At 38.7% G+C, this 17515-nt stretch overlaps 1 pseudogene across 1 annotated transcript; it reads right to left on the bottom strand.

Annotated features, from left to right (window-relative positions):
• Positions 1-139: 139 nt before the first annotated feature.
• Positions 140-2431, bottom strand: LOC147606339 (3-ketoacyl-CoA synthase 11 pseudogene; annotated as a pseudogene). The gene has a single exon (XR_015264942.1). The product of XR_015264942.1 is annotated as a 3-ketoacyl-CoA synthase 11 pseudogene (transcript).
• Positions 2432-17515: the final 15084 nt, after the last annotated feature.

A 17515-nucleotide genomic window follows, 5' to 3' on the forward strand; every position in this document is an offset into this window, starting at 1 on the left:
TAAAAGCACACGCCAGATGAGCAGTTAACTCCAGATGCGTTTGTATTTGCTGATCGTACTCTTACGTAGTACTGGTCTTGGAGCAAATAAATGACTGAAACCTCACGAGTCTCAATTGACTCCTATAAGCAAACTACCGTTGCGACCTTTAATCTTCATTATTATTATTAAGATCAAGCACAGGTGAGTTAATCACCCAAGTTACAGGTGTATTACAACCTTTTTTTGCATGAGAAAACCACTGGAGGAACAGCCAGTATACTTGATGACTAAGGCACTGATTAATCATCATGATTATTACTAATTTGGTGAGTTTATCACCCAGAAAGATCAAGATGGTCGATGGATATTACGACGGCAAAAGCATGATACTTTTGATGATCAAGGCATTATAAATGCCATCAAGATCGAAAGGAGAAGCGTATATTAATTCAGATAACAGTGAGTGAAACCCAAAAATCAATATGGGCGATGGCAATTACGAATCACGATAGGTAGATAGGATCTTTGGGCTTATTAAAGCAAAAGAGCAAGTGCAATTAAGAACGATTAAGGAGCGGATTAATCATCATGATTAGCAAGAGGTGACGATTTTGTCGACGGCGGGGATATGGACGGGGAAGTTGTCGATGAAATCGGACCAGCAGTTAGAGACAGATGCGGCGCTTTGATCACGGAGAGCTCGCCAGATAGCGCTGTTGCATTTGAATCCGGACCCGAATCCGATTTGCCAGATGCGATCATTAGCCTTAATCCGGCCTTTAGCTTCCAGGTAGGCGAGCTCATACCAGAGCGAGCTGCTGGAAGTGTTGCCGAAGCGGTAGAGGGTCATGCGGTTGGGCTCCATGAGCCACTCAGGCAACCCTAAGCTCTTCTCCACTTCATCAAGCACAGCTCTCCCGCCTGCATGTATGCAGAAATGCTCAAACGCCTTCTTGAAATCAGGCACGTAGGGCTTCACGCTGAGGTTAAACACACGCTTCCCAATTAGGATTAGCAAGAACAGTAATTGCTCATAATAGGGCAGCACTAATGGCCCTAGAGTGGTTATATTAGTCCTTAATGCGCCGCCGGCGACGCTCATAAGCTCCTTGGAGAGCGTCACGCCCAGTATCCCAGTTGGGTCCTCCTCTTGCTGCACACAGTAGAAGCACTTGTCTTCTGCAGCTTTGTGGGTTCTCACGGAGTGCAGCAGCTGGTATTTGGCGCTCTTCTTATCAACAGGCCTGTTGGATAGCAGAAGGCCTGCCCCTCCCATCCTGAATATGCAGTTAGACACCAGCATGTTCTTCTCATTGCCCCTGTACCAATTCAACGTGATGTTCTCTGTGCTCACCACCAGCGCATGTGTATTGGCATGCACCTGCAGCAACCTCTTGGCCATATCAACCGCTATCACCCCTGCACTGCACCCCATCCCTGCCAAATTATATGCCATTATGTTCCCCCTTAGCTTATATCTATTAATGATCATTGCAGTCAATGATGGCGCAGGGCAAAACGCACTGCAATTCACAATCAATATGCCAATCTCCCTCAATTTCACCTCCGTCTTCTTGAATAGCTCATCCAGAGCGCCAAACATGACCGTTTCCGCTTCCATCCGTGCCTCCTGCAGGCATGGATTCGGCGGCATGTTTGTCACTGCTGGTGGGAAATAGGTCTCCTGCCCTAGCCCAGACCTCTCCAATATCTTCTTCTGAAACTCCAAGCTCCCCGGCGTGAACAGCCCAATGAGACCAGAATTGTTAATGAAATACTCCTTGGACACCTTTCTCTCATCACTTGGCCTGTAGCAAACATAATCTAGCAAGTACACAGGCCTTGGCCTGCTGGCAAAGTAGGCAGTGATGCCTAACACAGCACAACCCAACAAACCCAATAGCACAATATGGCTTTGATCCACATAATTAAGATAATTGGGGTGATTAATTAGCCTGCCCAATTGGCCTGTTTTGTGGAGAGCAACAAGAAAGAGTGGCAAAAGCACAACGTAGAAAGCATGGCTTACCACATGGTGGTAACCCAGCTTTACATACTTGAGCTTGATAGAAGGGTGGGAAGAAGCATTGGGAGGGGGAGCCATGTCGCGCTTGTCTTTGGTGGGCTGTTCTGAAGGGTGGGGGGTAGCCATAGATGGCTTAAGTGATCCAAAAGGAAGGGGGAAGGTAAAGCTTGGAGAGCCGGGGGAGTTTAATTTTGTAGAAAAAGAGGGAACCTGTGAGATGCAAAGAGAGCGGTCAAAGCAACATATACAACATTGATGGTCTGCTAGAGTAGGGAAAGGACTGTCTGAAGCCTGATCATGGAGGAGATGGAAAGCAAAAAGAGCACCGAAAACACGAGAATTGAAGAGGAGAGAGATAAATACAGGCTTTGGGAACAAGCCTCAAGGGGTGCAAGACTACTTCCCTGCTACACCACCAACCCTTGTACACTTGTTGATGGCGTGTGTACAAGCACTTGTAGTTGTAATACATGACGTTGCAGGAAGAGAAGACGTGACTTTCGTTATGAATGAAACTTCTAGAGCTTACAATGTAAGCTCACCTACTCTCCTTTACTACTAACCTACACATCCATTGGTACAACTGTACAAGAACCCCTCTTTCACACTCTCTGTTGCCCACAGCCTTTCCCTATCGGCACAGTTAACTATGCCCCTAGCATTAATGCATTTCCCCCCCTCCACTCACATCACCATTGCTCAAAAAAAAAAACACATTATTTTTAACCAATCTAAAGTAAGGTCAACCCTTAAAATCTATCCGGTTTTTGTTTCCGAAATCTCTATTATACGCCGGTTTTATAACTAAAATATATGAAAAACCGAGGAAAAACCATTCGTTAAAGTAAGGGCTACTTACAATGTTAGCTAGTTTTTCTCCGGTGCAATACACTAAATGTCCTTTTTTTTCCGAGTACTACCCTCATCACCATGCTTAATAGCTTAGGTAATCTTCACGTGGTGGCCAAGTTATATTCATCTTTACTTTGGGCATAGCTAGGATTGGGATGGCCAAGTTGCATTTAATGCAAATGGCCAAGTAAACTTTGCTTGTGAGAAGATGACCACACTTCCTTAGCCCTAAACCTTGGCCCCCCCATCTAAGCTTGCTTTTTGATGGGTGTGATGCATGCCGTTGGGCATTTTAACCAAAAAATACAACCACTTATTTTGAGTGGCCGCTAAAAAATAAGGTAAAGTGGGCACTATTTCTTCTAAACTTGTCACTTTAAAGGATGACCTAGCCTATCAAAAATCATCCTTGCTCCCATCCCTTGATAATGGCCATTTTCCCATTTCCCCTCCTCCTATGATTTTGCTTAGCACAGCGTGTTAGGTTGTTCCCATGGGGTCGATTTGACAGCCCTTTCCTCTTAAAACTCACGAGTCACAACACCAAAGTAAAAAAAACCGCATGATACTACAATCATGCTCATTTTTTAGAAATTTATTGGTTTTTTAATGTCTCTTTTCTGTTTTAACCTTTAAAACTAATTTTAAAATTATAACCTTGAGGGTAACCTTCTCGAAACGACATACATAATTGCCCATCAAAAAGCAAAGTGAGATCCACCACCACAATGTAAACTGCCATGTATAAGGTTGATGAAAATAAATTTGGGTAAAAAATGGTGTATCTTAATAGTTCAAAGAGTACATGAGTAAGCTCGGGGGGTCACTCATAAACATGTAAGTATAGCACTTGGGTTCAACAGAAGGGATTTTTAAATTCCTTTTTTACACATTTTTTACATACAGAAGGGTACCATTTAAAGGGGGTATTTCTAGATTGAATAGAAAAAGGGTATGTTTTATTCATGAAAAATTCACAGATAAGGGATTTTTAAAATAGGCCTTGAACGCACGTGATACATAGGGTTTACTCATAGTGAACCCCCAAAGTGAGCAAGTGACTTGTGAATCAACTTTAAACCTATTACATACAAGATCTATTATCCACACCCTTTCTTGTCTTCCTTATAACTCATCATGTCACAAGAGGAGGAGGAGGAGGGATATCATACTTAAGAGCTGAATTTGGACAAATGAGCTCTTATGTCTCTTGACCATAGTCTTTGTTTTTTCCTTTGAAAGCAAGTCTTTGCATTGCAAGATTGCTATGAAAATCTTTGTTGTCATGCAATATGAATATGATTGTTATGAGTAGAATGGATGGATATTGCACATATTAATTTTCAAGTGGCACTTAATTTAAAATGGGTGGATGGACATATTGTCTTTCAAAAGGCACTTCGTTTAAAAGGGGTTGAATATTGCACATATTGATTTTCAAGTGACATTTGTACATAGTTGTAGGAATCAAATCACATCTAGAATAGGCTTTCCATGCTAACTATTTGTTTTATAATCACTTCACTCTGGTATGAAATCAAGTGAAGTAGTTGCACAAATGCATAAGACCTATTTTACCCCAGTTTTGGGTATAAGGTAGCTCGACATACAATGAAGATACATGCTAATTATTGATATAGGGTACATTTTTAGGTGCTTGATATGAAAGAGGTGTAACTATCGAATACTTGTTCATGCTTTATAGCAGTCACATGTGCCTTTAGTATAAATATAGTAAGATCATTTATGTCAATGTGGTAGATAAAGGGACACATTTAGACAAGCCACTTTGTGCTTTTAGTGCAATCCACATGGTGTTTGTTTACTAGGTAGAGGGTCCAATATTGTGCCCCCTAAAAATAGCATAAGAAAAAAAAGATTTTTGATATATGGATTTTGTTGTGCAAGTGGCTAAAGGCACCTAAAGGGGCCAGAAAGCACGTGCGAAAAAGAAGTACACTATGACTGATTATTCATCTTGGATGGGATTTTGCATCAAACATTCAATAAATAGAAACACTCAAATCTAGGATCATAAGGTAGGTTGAATTAAAAAACATTATATCTCACAATGTAAACACTAGTTTGGTAGCTCACAGGACATAAATATGTATTTTCAGGGGTTTGATAAACAAATCTTATCTTGTGAATGAGAGCAGTATTTTAGCATTTCTCTTCTAGGTATGTCTTTATGAATGTGGCAAACCTTAGAAAATTATTAAAATGATAAAAATAACCTTAAATATAATTGATAAATCACCATAAGTAGAGGTATATCTAGCACTATAATCCAAACAGGTTACGAATTTACAAAGTAGGTTTCTACATGCAAGAAAAAAATGATCTCGACTCATTATAAATTTCTCCTAAAGCTTACATAGTATTTAAGAAATAAGAGAGAGATTTTTCATGATAAAAAATTATTACATTAATAATTAATTCAATTAAGTTTATTTCTTAGAATATCTTTTTAGTTGTTGAGTCTTTGACACCCAAAATATGACAATAGTGTGAGCTTATATGGTGATTTACTAGTCATACTAATAAATCAATGTCGCCACTAAAGTAATCGGTCAAGAATACATATCTAAATATTTTAATTTAGTTAGAAGACAAGGTGATGATCTCAAATTTTAAAATTGCATTGATAACAAAACAACATATATGAACCCTTGCTTATATTTGTATAATCCAGTGAGAAACTTATGAAAATGGTGTTTATTATTATATAAAATGACTAGATATTCCACTTAAAGCCTTATGAGATGTTTAAAAATGCATGAAGTAGTCTCTTATTCTATAGTAATAAATATGGTTCAAAATTTGTAAACTTTCGTCTAAAATAAAGTGCCTAAAAGGATAGTTGTATATATGATTGGCTCTAACAAAATGCACTAGTAAAGCATAACATTGTATTAAGACCTAAATTTTGGAGTTCTAATTGTTTTTTTGGCCTAAGATAGATTGTGTTACATTATATATATATTTGTGAAGTAATACATATCCAAAAACTTTGGAAAGTAATGAAAAATTTGCTAATTAAAGACTTTGATCTAAATATAGTCCAAACAACTCTATATTACGACTGTAATTTAGCCTATGTATTCTTATGAAATTGAAAAGGCCTAGAAGTAATCAATGTGTCCCAATTTTTCTTCACTATGTACATGATGATGTGAAAAAATGAAACCTTTGATTTTCACTATCCATGTGGTCTAAATAATTTCATAAAGTTGGTTAGTCAACATGACATAAATATGTCCATGGGCACTTTTATGTCCTATTACCAAACTAGTGTTAAGAAAGAAAGGCACTAGTGTGAAAGCAACAATGTTGAACTTGTAGCCCCCCTAAAGCCTCAAACCAACCATTTCTACTTTGAAAAGGTCTTCATTTCTACATGAGTCTCAATCCATATGGACTCAATTTCATTTATATGTCTCCTCTCTCTCTCTCTCTCTCTCTCTCTACACATTATTTCCTTTTAGATTCTAGTGGATAATGAGGCTTATGTGAAGCCATACTCTAGTGTAGTCTACTGTTATATCTTCTACTCATCTAGAGAAACAACTACCATAGTGATTATCATACACTACATAGAAACTAACTATGCAAACTTTATAAATAATACGATGGTAATAATTTAAGTAGCTCCAAAGTACCTAGCTAAATTCCATGAACCATACATTAGTAGCTATCTAACTATAATTTGTCATGCCACCAAAGCATTTGCTAAAAAATGCACAATTGTATAATTTTCACATAAATGTAGAGGCACATATGTTCTATATCATTATTGCATCCTTAGTTTCATAAGATAGAAAATGGTGACACTACAACTTGTAATACCTATCCATACAAGGATTAGGTTACAATATTAGGTCTAGAGATTAAGGGCACCTAAGGGGCCAAAAAGCACATGTGAAAAGAAGTGCACTATGTCTAATTATTCATCATGCATGGGATTTTACATCAAACATTTGATAAATATAAGTGCAGTATTCACTCAAATCTAGGATCGTGAGGTAGGTTGAGTTTAAAAAACATTATATCTCACAAGGTAGGCCAAGACCAAGAATTTAAGAAGGAAAGGCACTAATGTGAAAGCCACATGCTAAACTCATAGCCCTATTATGAATTTGGTAAAGCTCTGAGAATAGTAGATACCAATGAACTATCCAGATAGGCCCCATCAATACATGCAAGTTTCTCCTTGAGGCCTTTGATCCTTATTACGAGGAACTCATCCATTAAATCTCCCTTATTCATATGATCAAACTCTAATTGCTTACGCAAGTCAACCACTTGTGCCTTGTTACACACCTGGTAAAGTGCAACACGTGTATCCTAAGCCTTCTTTGGAGTTTTACATGAGCAAATATAAGGAATCATGCTCCTTTTCATGGAAAATACCACCAATGCATGTGCTTGTATATCCCTGCCATCCACCTAGCTTGTTCTCCACTGTGGGAGATATGGAGGTAGATGCCACATTTACATCTAAACTAATATTTACCATTTTTCATACACTTTACTAGTTTTTTTAGTAATCAATGATCTACTAGTGGGCAGCCATCTTGGTTGCATTTAGTGGGCATTGATGGTACCTATAAGTAGTTGGGGGATATTTGCATTTTGTGTTAGGGATTCGTTATTTATAGATAATGATGTATTCATTATTTGTAGATAGTGATGTATTCATTATTTGTAGATAGTGATGTATTCATTATTTGTAGATAGTGACATATTCATTATTTATAGTCTAAAATTGCAAGTAGTGATGTATCTTGGTTGCATTTTCAATGAGTATGGACAGTACCTACAGATAGATATTTTGTGTCACGAGTTCATTATTTGTAGGTTGAAATTATAGGTAGTGATATATTTGGGATGCTTTTTCTTGCTGAGGATAAGCTTGCTAGGATCAACTACCCGTTGTGATCCCATATGATAAGTCATGTATTGGTTTATCAAAGGATTTGGAATGTTGTTATTGGCATTAAGGCACACCCTGTCGTCTCACAAGCACATGATAGTACATGTATCTTTTTGAATTGGCACTCCCCTAGGATGTTCGCAAAAATCTTACAATATGCGAGCGAGCCCTGTTGCCCATAGTTAACAACACACTACAAAGTATACCTTCTCCACCTAGGAGGATAGCTCAATTTGAGATAATTAAAAGAGAAACTTGAGGGGATGAGTGCCAACTTACTCTGATACCAATTGTTGGAGTAGAGAGACCAAGGTAGAAACACACACACATGCAGCAAATCAAGTAGAGATGGAGAGAAGTACAACACTCAAAGTAGATTGATAAGAATAAATGAAGTACAAGTGAAGTGGCATGATAAGGTCACTCACACACACTTATAAGACTGTGCACACATGCTTCGAAGGGAAAACCTCCTAAGTAGGGAAAATTACCATTATGGACCTTCTTTGGGGGCTGAGAAATGGACATGGTTGACTCCTTCAAGCTACCCCTTTGGTTGGATGCTTCACCCCTATCTATTTCCCATTGTTTGCCTCTATTTCAGCCCCTATAAACCCCTTCTTTTCTACATTTTCAGCTCGATTTGTAGGCTGAAAGTTGTTGTTTTTTAGATGTCCTAGCTTCCTACTATGCTTGCTATTGAGCCTTGCATTTTAGATGTCCTAGCTTCCTACTATGCTTGTTATTGAGCCTTGCATTTTTTCTTCTCTATAGCCCTTAGGCTATATTTTTCCATGTCTGATTTGTAGACACTAGTAGCCTTCTCCTCCCTTTGGCCATCAGGTGCTAAGATTGTTGCTTGCTTTCTCCCCTAGCCCTTGAGGTTTGATAGTCTTTCTTCATCCAAGATTTAGATGCCAAAAAGGCGTTAAATTTAGTATCTCATGTGACATTGAGTCGTAACAAAGGAGTCGGCCATTTCACTTGTGAGGGTATATATACCCATGCCCACCCATTGTATTATTCAATCTTCATTGCTAATAGTCAAATCAAGTGTTCGTCAACTCTCTGTGCCATCTCTCTCTTTCTCTCTACGTGTTTGTGTGTGTAAATTCCGCTGCACCATTTCTGACATGGTATCAGAGCTCAGGCTCTAGGGTCCTTGGACAAGCGCAGAGAGAAGCGAAGGCGAGGAGCGGGAAGACGTTCACGCAGATCGGGGAGGAGGTTTGTCTCACCAACGCTTACGTATCGCAGCTCTTCCACCGCCAGGCCCCCCTGCCGGAACCCATTGTGCGAAGATAAGGCGCCGCTTGTGAAGAGGCTGCTGAAGAAGAAGAGCAGGTGCCGTGTGAAGGAGGCTGAGAGCAAAGTCAACGAAGCATTGGCAAGCAGCCAGGCGGCAGAGAAAAGGAAGCGGCTGGTGGCTTGGGTGGAGCAAGAAACTCAACAGCGAAGCGAGCAGGCAGGGTAGACCTGCGTTTCTTGGCACGCGACAGCATGTGGAGAAAGTGAGGCACCAGGTCGGCATTGAAGCAAAGAAAGCGTTTTTTTTAAAAAACGTGTAGTTCTATTTTTTTCAAGGCCCCATGTTCCCACACACAAAGCTTCCGCAAGGGTTTTTGGTCCACAAAGTGCTCTTATTCAGGGCTTGTGAGACTTCCCTTTGTTGCACCCATCATAAAACCACCGACTTCAACACTTGTTGCCTGGTAGATTTGCCCAAGCTGGGAAGTCTAATGGGACCGCCAAGTATGGATCAAGGGTTTGGGACTCAAGACATCGATATGGACAAGTGGATCTTGGTGAATTCACATGGCAATCGTCAAGATGCATTGGGCGACAACAGTTGGCATACCATTTTAGCATTGGCTATGAAGAGACAAGGATATCTGTACTAGTGGACATGTGTACAACAAAGTTTCCGTGTTGTGGAGTTGGTTCCGAGACTCAGATCCGAGGACCATGACCATCACTCTTTGGCAGTTTCAAGTTTACAGAGGATAGTTTTCCTGATAATCAATTGGTTGACATCGAGGTTGCGAGTGATTTCCATGCTAAAATCTCGTGGCAAGCCATTTGGACCAGGGTTTCCATTATCCGCCGGGAGCAGTGAGACTCTTTATCTCCTTCGGGCTATTGAAGCAGAGGGGGATTGGGAGGTGTCAGCTTCAACGTAACTATGGAGATACTCCCCTCACATGTTTCAGCCAGAGAGAGGCATGTGAGTGGCAGAGAGGGGTAGTCTGTGCTCTCGTTTTGGTGATTTGGACCCGTGTGTCGGAGTTCAAGGCACATGCATCTGGCATGGAACAGCTTGACAAATCTATGGACGTGATGTGTTCGTAGTTCATTGGTAGCATACTATGGATGGGATGAGTTCCTAGTTCATTGTTAGAGAATTTTGGGCATCATGTGTCGACAGTTCAAGGTTCAGAGGATTTTTTGAACGTGATGTGATCGCAGTTCAACGAATGGGGGATCATGAATGTGGAGTTGTCTGCAATTCATTATTCTATGTGGCAGCTAAAGCTCAAGATGGCATTTTCTTGTGGAGACAGGTTGATTGGTGCATTATCCGAGGTGTACCTAGCAAAGGCCACGCTAGGGTGTCCATGGTTGCATCTGCATCGACTTGGTTTCTTCATCTATGCCCACTATGAGCTACAGAGAGGGCGTTAAATATAGTATCTCATGTGACATTGAGTCGTAACAAAGGAGTCGGCCATTTCACTTGTGAGGGTATATATACCCATGCCCACCCATTGTATTATTCAATCTTCATTGCTAATAGTCAAATCAAGTGTTCGTCAACTCTCTGCGCCATCTCTCTCTTTCTCTCTACGTGTTTGTGTGTGTAAATTCCGTTGCACCATTTCTGACAAAAGGGACTCCCAATGATCATCCCACACTTAAATGAAAATTTCATAGCATAATACAAGTGATGAGAGAGAGAGAGAGAGAGAGAGAGAGAGAGAGAGAGAGAGAGAGAGAGAGAGAGAGAGAGAGAGAGAGAGAGAGAGAGAGAGAATCTAATTATATTATTTATTCTATGTTCATGTTCCTTCAAGTATACCCATACACCATGATTTGGATTGAGAAGCACACCTGCTATGGATTCCACTTCCACAACCCTCACACGCACCATCGTTCTCCCAGAAGACACCTCTACAAGAATGTATTTCACACCCATTACCATCTCATGAGCATCTATTACATCCATAGCACCACCACCCATCTCATCGACTATGCACAAGACCCATGTCCACATCCACAAGATCGCTTCCAATGTCATAAGTTAAGATTTTTGGCCACAATTGTGGGATTTGGTGTCAACCTACCTACCACACGTGCATATTTCCTGGATGTATGTATATTTTAAAATTTAGATCTAGGATTCTTTATGAGAATCTTGTATTGCAACTATATCTAACACAAAATGATCACTTTTAATTGTAGGGAAACAAGATACATTCAAAGTACTCGTGTAGTTGGAGTTCAAGTTTAGAGGTGTTGCTAGAAAGATACTTTTAAAAGAGATGTATGAGAATAGCTCATGAGACATGGGCATGATAATTCCAAATAGAATAATCTTTTATAAAAAGTTAGCATGCTACAATACTTGTATTCTTTTTGCTTTGGTCACTCGGCCATGGATTGATATTGTATAATTTTTCATCATTTTTATATATACACATAGTCTCATTGTAATCTTTGATTTCAATCATAGATTAATTCCTTTGTGTAAGTATATACACACAGACTCACTGTGATCGTTGATTTTAATCATTTTATTAATTCCTTTGTGTAAGTATGTTCTATTATTTTTAGTAACAAACACTATCAAAAAAACATGTATATTATAAAGTACTTTAACAAAAAATAATCCATGCATGAAATTATTAAAAAATATAAACCATCATTCATGGAGAGGAATTGTTGATGAGAGCAAGGATAGAGTGGTTGACTACACAGTCTCAATACACATGTAATACACACATATGTTAAACCTACACATGATGATAGATTAGCAATGACATGAGAGAGAGAGTGAAAAATACAGAGATATGACATTATCTAAGTGTGTGTGTGTGTGTGTGTGTGTGAGAGAGAGAGAGAGAGAGAGAGAGAGAGAGAGAGAGAGAGAGAGAGAGAGAGAGAGAGAGAGAGAGAGAGAGAGAGAGAGAGAGAGAGAGGGGGGGAGGGAGGGAGGGAGGGAGCTAGAGCTAGCTATAGCTTTAAAAAGCCATAAAATGGATGTCACAACCTGAATATTAAAAATTATAGAGTGTTGCTTAGTGACATAAATTAGGTCTCTAAATGAAATTCAAATGGTATTATTTTATTAAGGTTGTAACTTGTGTCACTAAAAATGTTGCTTTTGCATGTAGGTTAAGACACTTTTTTGTGACTCGATTTTTGAGGGGCCATAATGTCACTTTAGCTACTCCACTAGGGCCCTTGTAACCTTGTACTAAGAGATCTTGTCAAGTTGAAGATTAAATCACACATTTCTTCCTGGAATTGGCCTTTTGAGAGAAGATCACAACCTTGTCAAGTTATCAAGTCAACCTTTCGATGAGAGGAGAGCACAACCTTGTCAAGTTGAACATTAAATCACACATTGCTTCTCGTGGAATTGGCCTTTTGAGAGAAGAGCATAACCTTGAACCCTCTTTGTAAACTCTTGGGGGTTGTGAGGATTGAATGTGAGACATAATCCTACTATAAATCTACACTATCAAAACACATGATGTAAGAGATTTATCATATTTCCATAACATCATCTCTATCACTAAACACCACTAGCTATTGTATATCATCTTTATTCTTTTGTAAAAGAATTTTCCTTTTAATTAATGAGATGAAATGTTAAGGAGATTAAAAGTGTCCTTATCCCTTATTGATAATACCAAGTCATCTCTTACCATCCATACCACATAAGAAGATGGTAAGGTCATAAAACCAACAAGCATTTGAAAGAAATAAAGTTTATGGTCCTTGGTATTCTTGCTCAAGGATTAAAGGGTCTTATGGATGGCCAAACCATCTTTTATACCTCAGTAATCTTTCTAGTACTTAATGAATAGAATGTGGGGAGAGGGTGAGCTTGAGCTCCTTGTAAGCAATCACACACACACACACACACACACACACACACACACACACACACACACACACACAAGACTAGACTAGACAAGTACACAAGAGAGATGGATGGCTAAGTTTTAATTCAAAATTTTAAGGTAAATTATAGAAATACATTTACAAAAGTGGTTAATTAATTGATTTTTTTTTAAAAACTCATAAGTCCATAAAGAAAAAGGGGTCATTTTATTCATGAAAAAATCACAAGTAAGGGGTTTAAAATATCCCTTGAATGCATGTTATATATAGGGTTTCTTAGTAGTGCACTCCCCAAGTACTCCCCAAAGAAAACATAAAGCCATTGTGGTAGATCTTATATCTGAGAGACTACCAACTCAAATAGAATTAGTATACCCATGTAGCTGTATCTCTTTCTTGCTAGCCCAATCAGCATCTGTATACCCATGTAGCTATATCTCTCTGCCAGTCTCTAGAAAAGCACATAATCGATAGTGGACTATATGTATCTCATAGTCCATCTAGCCAAATCCAAGGGTGGCTTCTTGGGGGAAAGCACAAAATGACTCACAAGTCCAACAACATAGCTCAAATCTAGCCTAGTAATGGTCATGAAGATCAAGCCACCACTATGCACCTGTACATGCTTGGACAATATCCAAGACATAGTGCCTTTGTAACAACAAAATGTTATGAGGTGATCTCACCACCTTTATACCAAGAAAATATTATAGCTCACCCAAATCTTTCATCTCAAACTTTTGTTTTAAAAGCATCCTGACATCATGTATAAATATCACCATCACTATCAATAGTGATAATCAAGTCATCCACATAAATAACAACATGATCCCTCTGTCTCTCTTTTTCACATAAAGTGAAAAATTTGCATTGGATATCCGAAATCTAATGGTTCACAAGATACTCCCCGATCTTGTATGACTATGCTCTAGGAGGTTGCTTCAAGCCATACAAGGCTTTGCATAACCTGCACACAAAAGCTGGATGTACATCAATATCATAACCTTGTGGCTACATCATGCAAACTTTTTCTTGACAATCACCATACAAGAACACATCCTTTATTTACATCCATCTGATGTAAAGACTCACCCTTCAGTGTAGCCATACCAATAAACTAGTCTTGCTTTATACCTATTCATACATCCATTTGAGTTATGCTTGACCTTGTACACCCACTTACATCCAATTGTATGCAAAAGGTAGTAATTCCTATATTGCATTTGTATTCAAGCATGCCATATCCTCATCCATGGAATCTTCCCATTTTTTATTTCCAAGTGCCTGCTTAAAATAAGTGGACCCTATCTCTTGTTTTGCTTTAACTATGTAGACATAATGATGGGATGTATATCCATCATATCTTAACCTAAGGGTATCTAACCTGAGTAGACCTATATATACCTGGCTCATTGTTGGGTGTTGTTAAAATAGTCATGGATCTCCGTGCACTATAAGTAATCACTGATGGAATGATAAGCTCCTCATAAAGGCTTTATTTTGAACCACTATAAGTAATCACTGATGGAATGATAAGCTCCTCATAAAGGCTTTATTTTGAACCACTACTAACTCGAGTCACCATCCACATAAGATTGACTGTTTTCTTCTCTTTACATGATACATGTATACCAGCAGTAGCTCTGTAGTACCACGAGATGGTGTATCTACATTCCCTTATATTTTTCTTTACATCTATCCCCCTCAACTTGCTTGACCATGGACTAACATTGGATCCACTACTCGAGGACTCCCTGGGTATAATAAGCACCCATGATTGTTGCTTTACATGTGGGACAACATCATTACAACTTATATCTACATCTTCAATTTCCTTCACTAGTGTATACTAGCTACTCATCTCATCAAAGATAAAATCTCTACTTACTCGCATCTAATGAGTGGTAGGGTTATAGCATCTATAACCTTTCTACAACAAAGCATAACCAATGAAGATGCATTACCTACCTTTGGATCCAACTTGGTTCTCACTTCATCATGAACATGCATATATGTAATACATCTACACTTTTAAGTAAGACAGATCTAGTTTATACTACCTGTAAACTTTTTTTCAGGCATCATGCCATGAACAACTGTAGTGGGGGTCCTATTTATAATGTAAATAGCAGTTGCTATTAATTCAACCTAAAATAGGCCCAAAAATAATCTGATATATTCTGTTGAGACACCAAGGTGTACGAGAAACTTCTACAATGTGCCATTTTTTCCTTTCTGTAACACCTTTCTGTTAGTGGAGTGTACCTATATGTGAGTTGCCTCTTGATTCCTTGCTTTCTCAAGAAATCACTAAACTTATTTTCCCCCACCATCTGATCTTAGGCATTTAAACTGCATACCTTTTTCTTTCTCAATCAAAGCTTTAAATCTCTAAAAGTGAGCAAACAACTTACTTTTCTCCGTGAAGTAAACTTGCACTTTCCTAGTGTGATCATCGATGCATAACATACTACTACAACCTGCAATTATTACAGTCTTGTTTGGTCCCTATACATCAAAATGTATAACATTCAATGGAATTCAATAGCCTTGGATTGACATTCTTTTCATGTAGGAAAGAATGTTTGGCCTAACCATGATGGCATGCTTAACATATTTTGTGCATACCATCAACCTTAAACTTTGGTAAACCTACAACAATATTTTGGATTTGCCTACCGCCTATATATTCACATGACTAATGTACTTGTACTATATGTAAATATCTACGATGACAATTGTGTGTGTGCAGGAGGGGCCCGGTCCATAGTGAAAATGTGGAGGATCCTTTACCAAATCTACTGAGCCTTCAAGCAATCCTAAAGGCAATGTCATTGGGACTCCTTGAGGTGGCTACACCTCGAACAAACCAATGGCCTACCTCCCGATGGACATATAAGCGCTAACCGCCAAGTTGTAATGTGCTAACAGTTGTGTTGCTATAGAAAGAGAGTGATCTTTCACGGCTTAAAACTATCTCACAACCTCTTCTAGAAATCTGAGAGAAACTGAGGAGGAAGGACCTAAGACTGTTGTGCCTAGTGTTGCCCTTGATCACAAGCATCTGAATCCTACAAATCAAGGCTCAACTGTGCAGAGTGTAATCGATGAAAAGGGGTACCGGTGCTCTCTATCAAAGGGATCATGCAATGCAAATATTTTGTTTCAGGTAGGTATGCCCCTTAAAACTAATTTGCATTATAAAAACCCCTCTTAAACTTTCTCTATCACCCACGCCACCGGCTTAATAATAGCAAGCACATGGAAACCATGCTAGATGCATCACATTGTACCAAACATCTCATCATGTGTATAAGTATGCTTGATGGGCTAGCTTTTTCCATTGTTTGTAGTAAATAAGGTGTGGGAAGGCCATGGGAAATAACAAATCTAGGCATTAGAGGTTTTGCTACTATCCACAATGTGCCACCATGCCTAATGAGCTAAATTTTTTCTTTTAAAAAAGAGTACCTATATATATATATATATATATATATATATATATATATATATATATATATATATATAAGAGCTCTAAGACATTTTATATAGTGATTACAACCGGCCTTTAGAGCTTTAAAGGATGCACCTATTTATGTTTGATTTTGTGCACCAAGCAAGTGTAAAGAGTTAGGAGTTTTAATGTTTTGAGTAGATTTATTTGATTAGGTAATGTGATACAGGACGATAGGATAGGATTGAGTGATATATGGGGTGAGATCACTTTCATGACATAGCCAATGATGTGGTGGTATCCTTTGTGGCTATATATGTGGATGCCTCATTTAGATATAGAGTTTTTTATGATTTTATCTTGAGCTTTATTATTGATTAAGTATCCTTTAAGGTTTTCATTATCTTAATCTCTTTCATTAATGGAGTTCATCATCTTTTTCCTCCATAGCCTAGCATAGATCCATGCTTTTTCATAAGGTATTAGAGCCATGGGTTGTGGCTAGGCTAGGGGGAGAGTCTTTTCCATTAGCACATCCACAACAACCCGTTTTCATCTTCTATTGGGCAGAGCAATAGTGGTTGTAGTGCAAATCTCAGTAACCAGCAAGATCAGTAACGAGCGAGATGAGTTGGTTTCCTTCAAGTAGCCAAGCATTACATACATAGCTAGCCATAATAAACGGCTATAGAAGCTCTTGTTGAGTAGCTATTAGAAGAGAGAAATTGTTCAAAATTGGCATCTTTGCTTGGCTTAGCACTAGTAGAAGAGCCAACTTTGTTGTACAAAGCTTGTTCAAAATATCCCCAAGTAAACAATGTAAGCAACAAAAGCTATTGTTGGATAGCAAAGAGAAAAGGTGTTGGCACTTGATAGAGGGAGAATCTCAACGAGAAAGTTCAGCAAACAATTGGGGCAAGCTCATAAGAGAAGGGAAGCTTGGCACATTCACAAGAAAATCAGAGACACTAACTAGAAGGAGAGGTGGAATTTACATCATTCACAACCAGTTTCTTAAAATCCAAGAAAAATGCATTAGCCATGTAATACATGGCAGCCTTGAAGAGCAAGCTTATAGTTGAGCTATTGGCAATAGTGGTGCATCATCTCGACAAGTAGTAATAAACGGTGTCAATGA

Source organism: Cibotium barometz, chromosome 57 (genome assembly GCF_041138505.1).
Source record: "Cibotium barometz isolate CiBa-2024 chromosome 57, ASM4113850v1, whole genome shotgun sequence".
NCBI classification, from domain to species: Eukaryota; Viridiplantae; Streptophyta; class Polypodiopsida; order Cyatheales; family Cibotiaceae; genus Cibotium; species Cibotium barometz.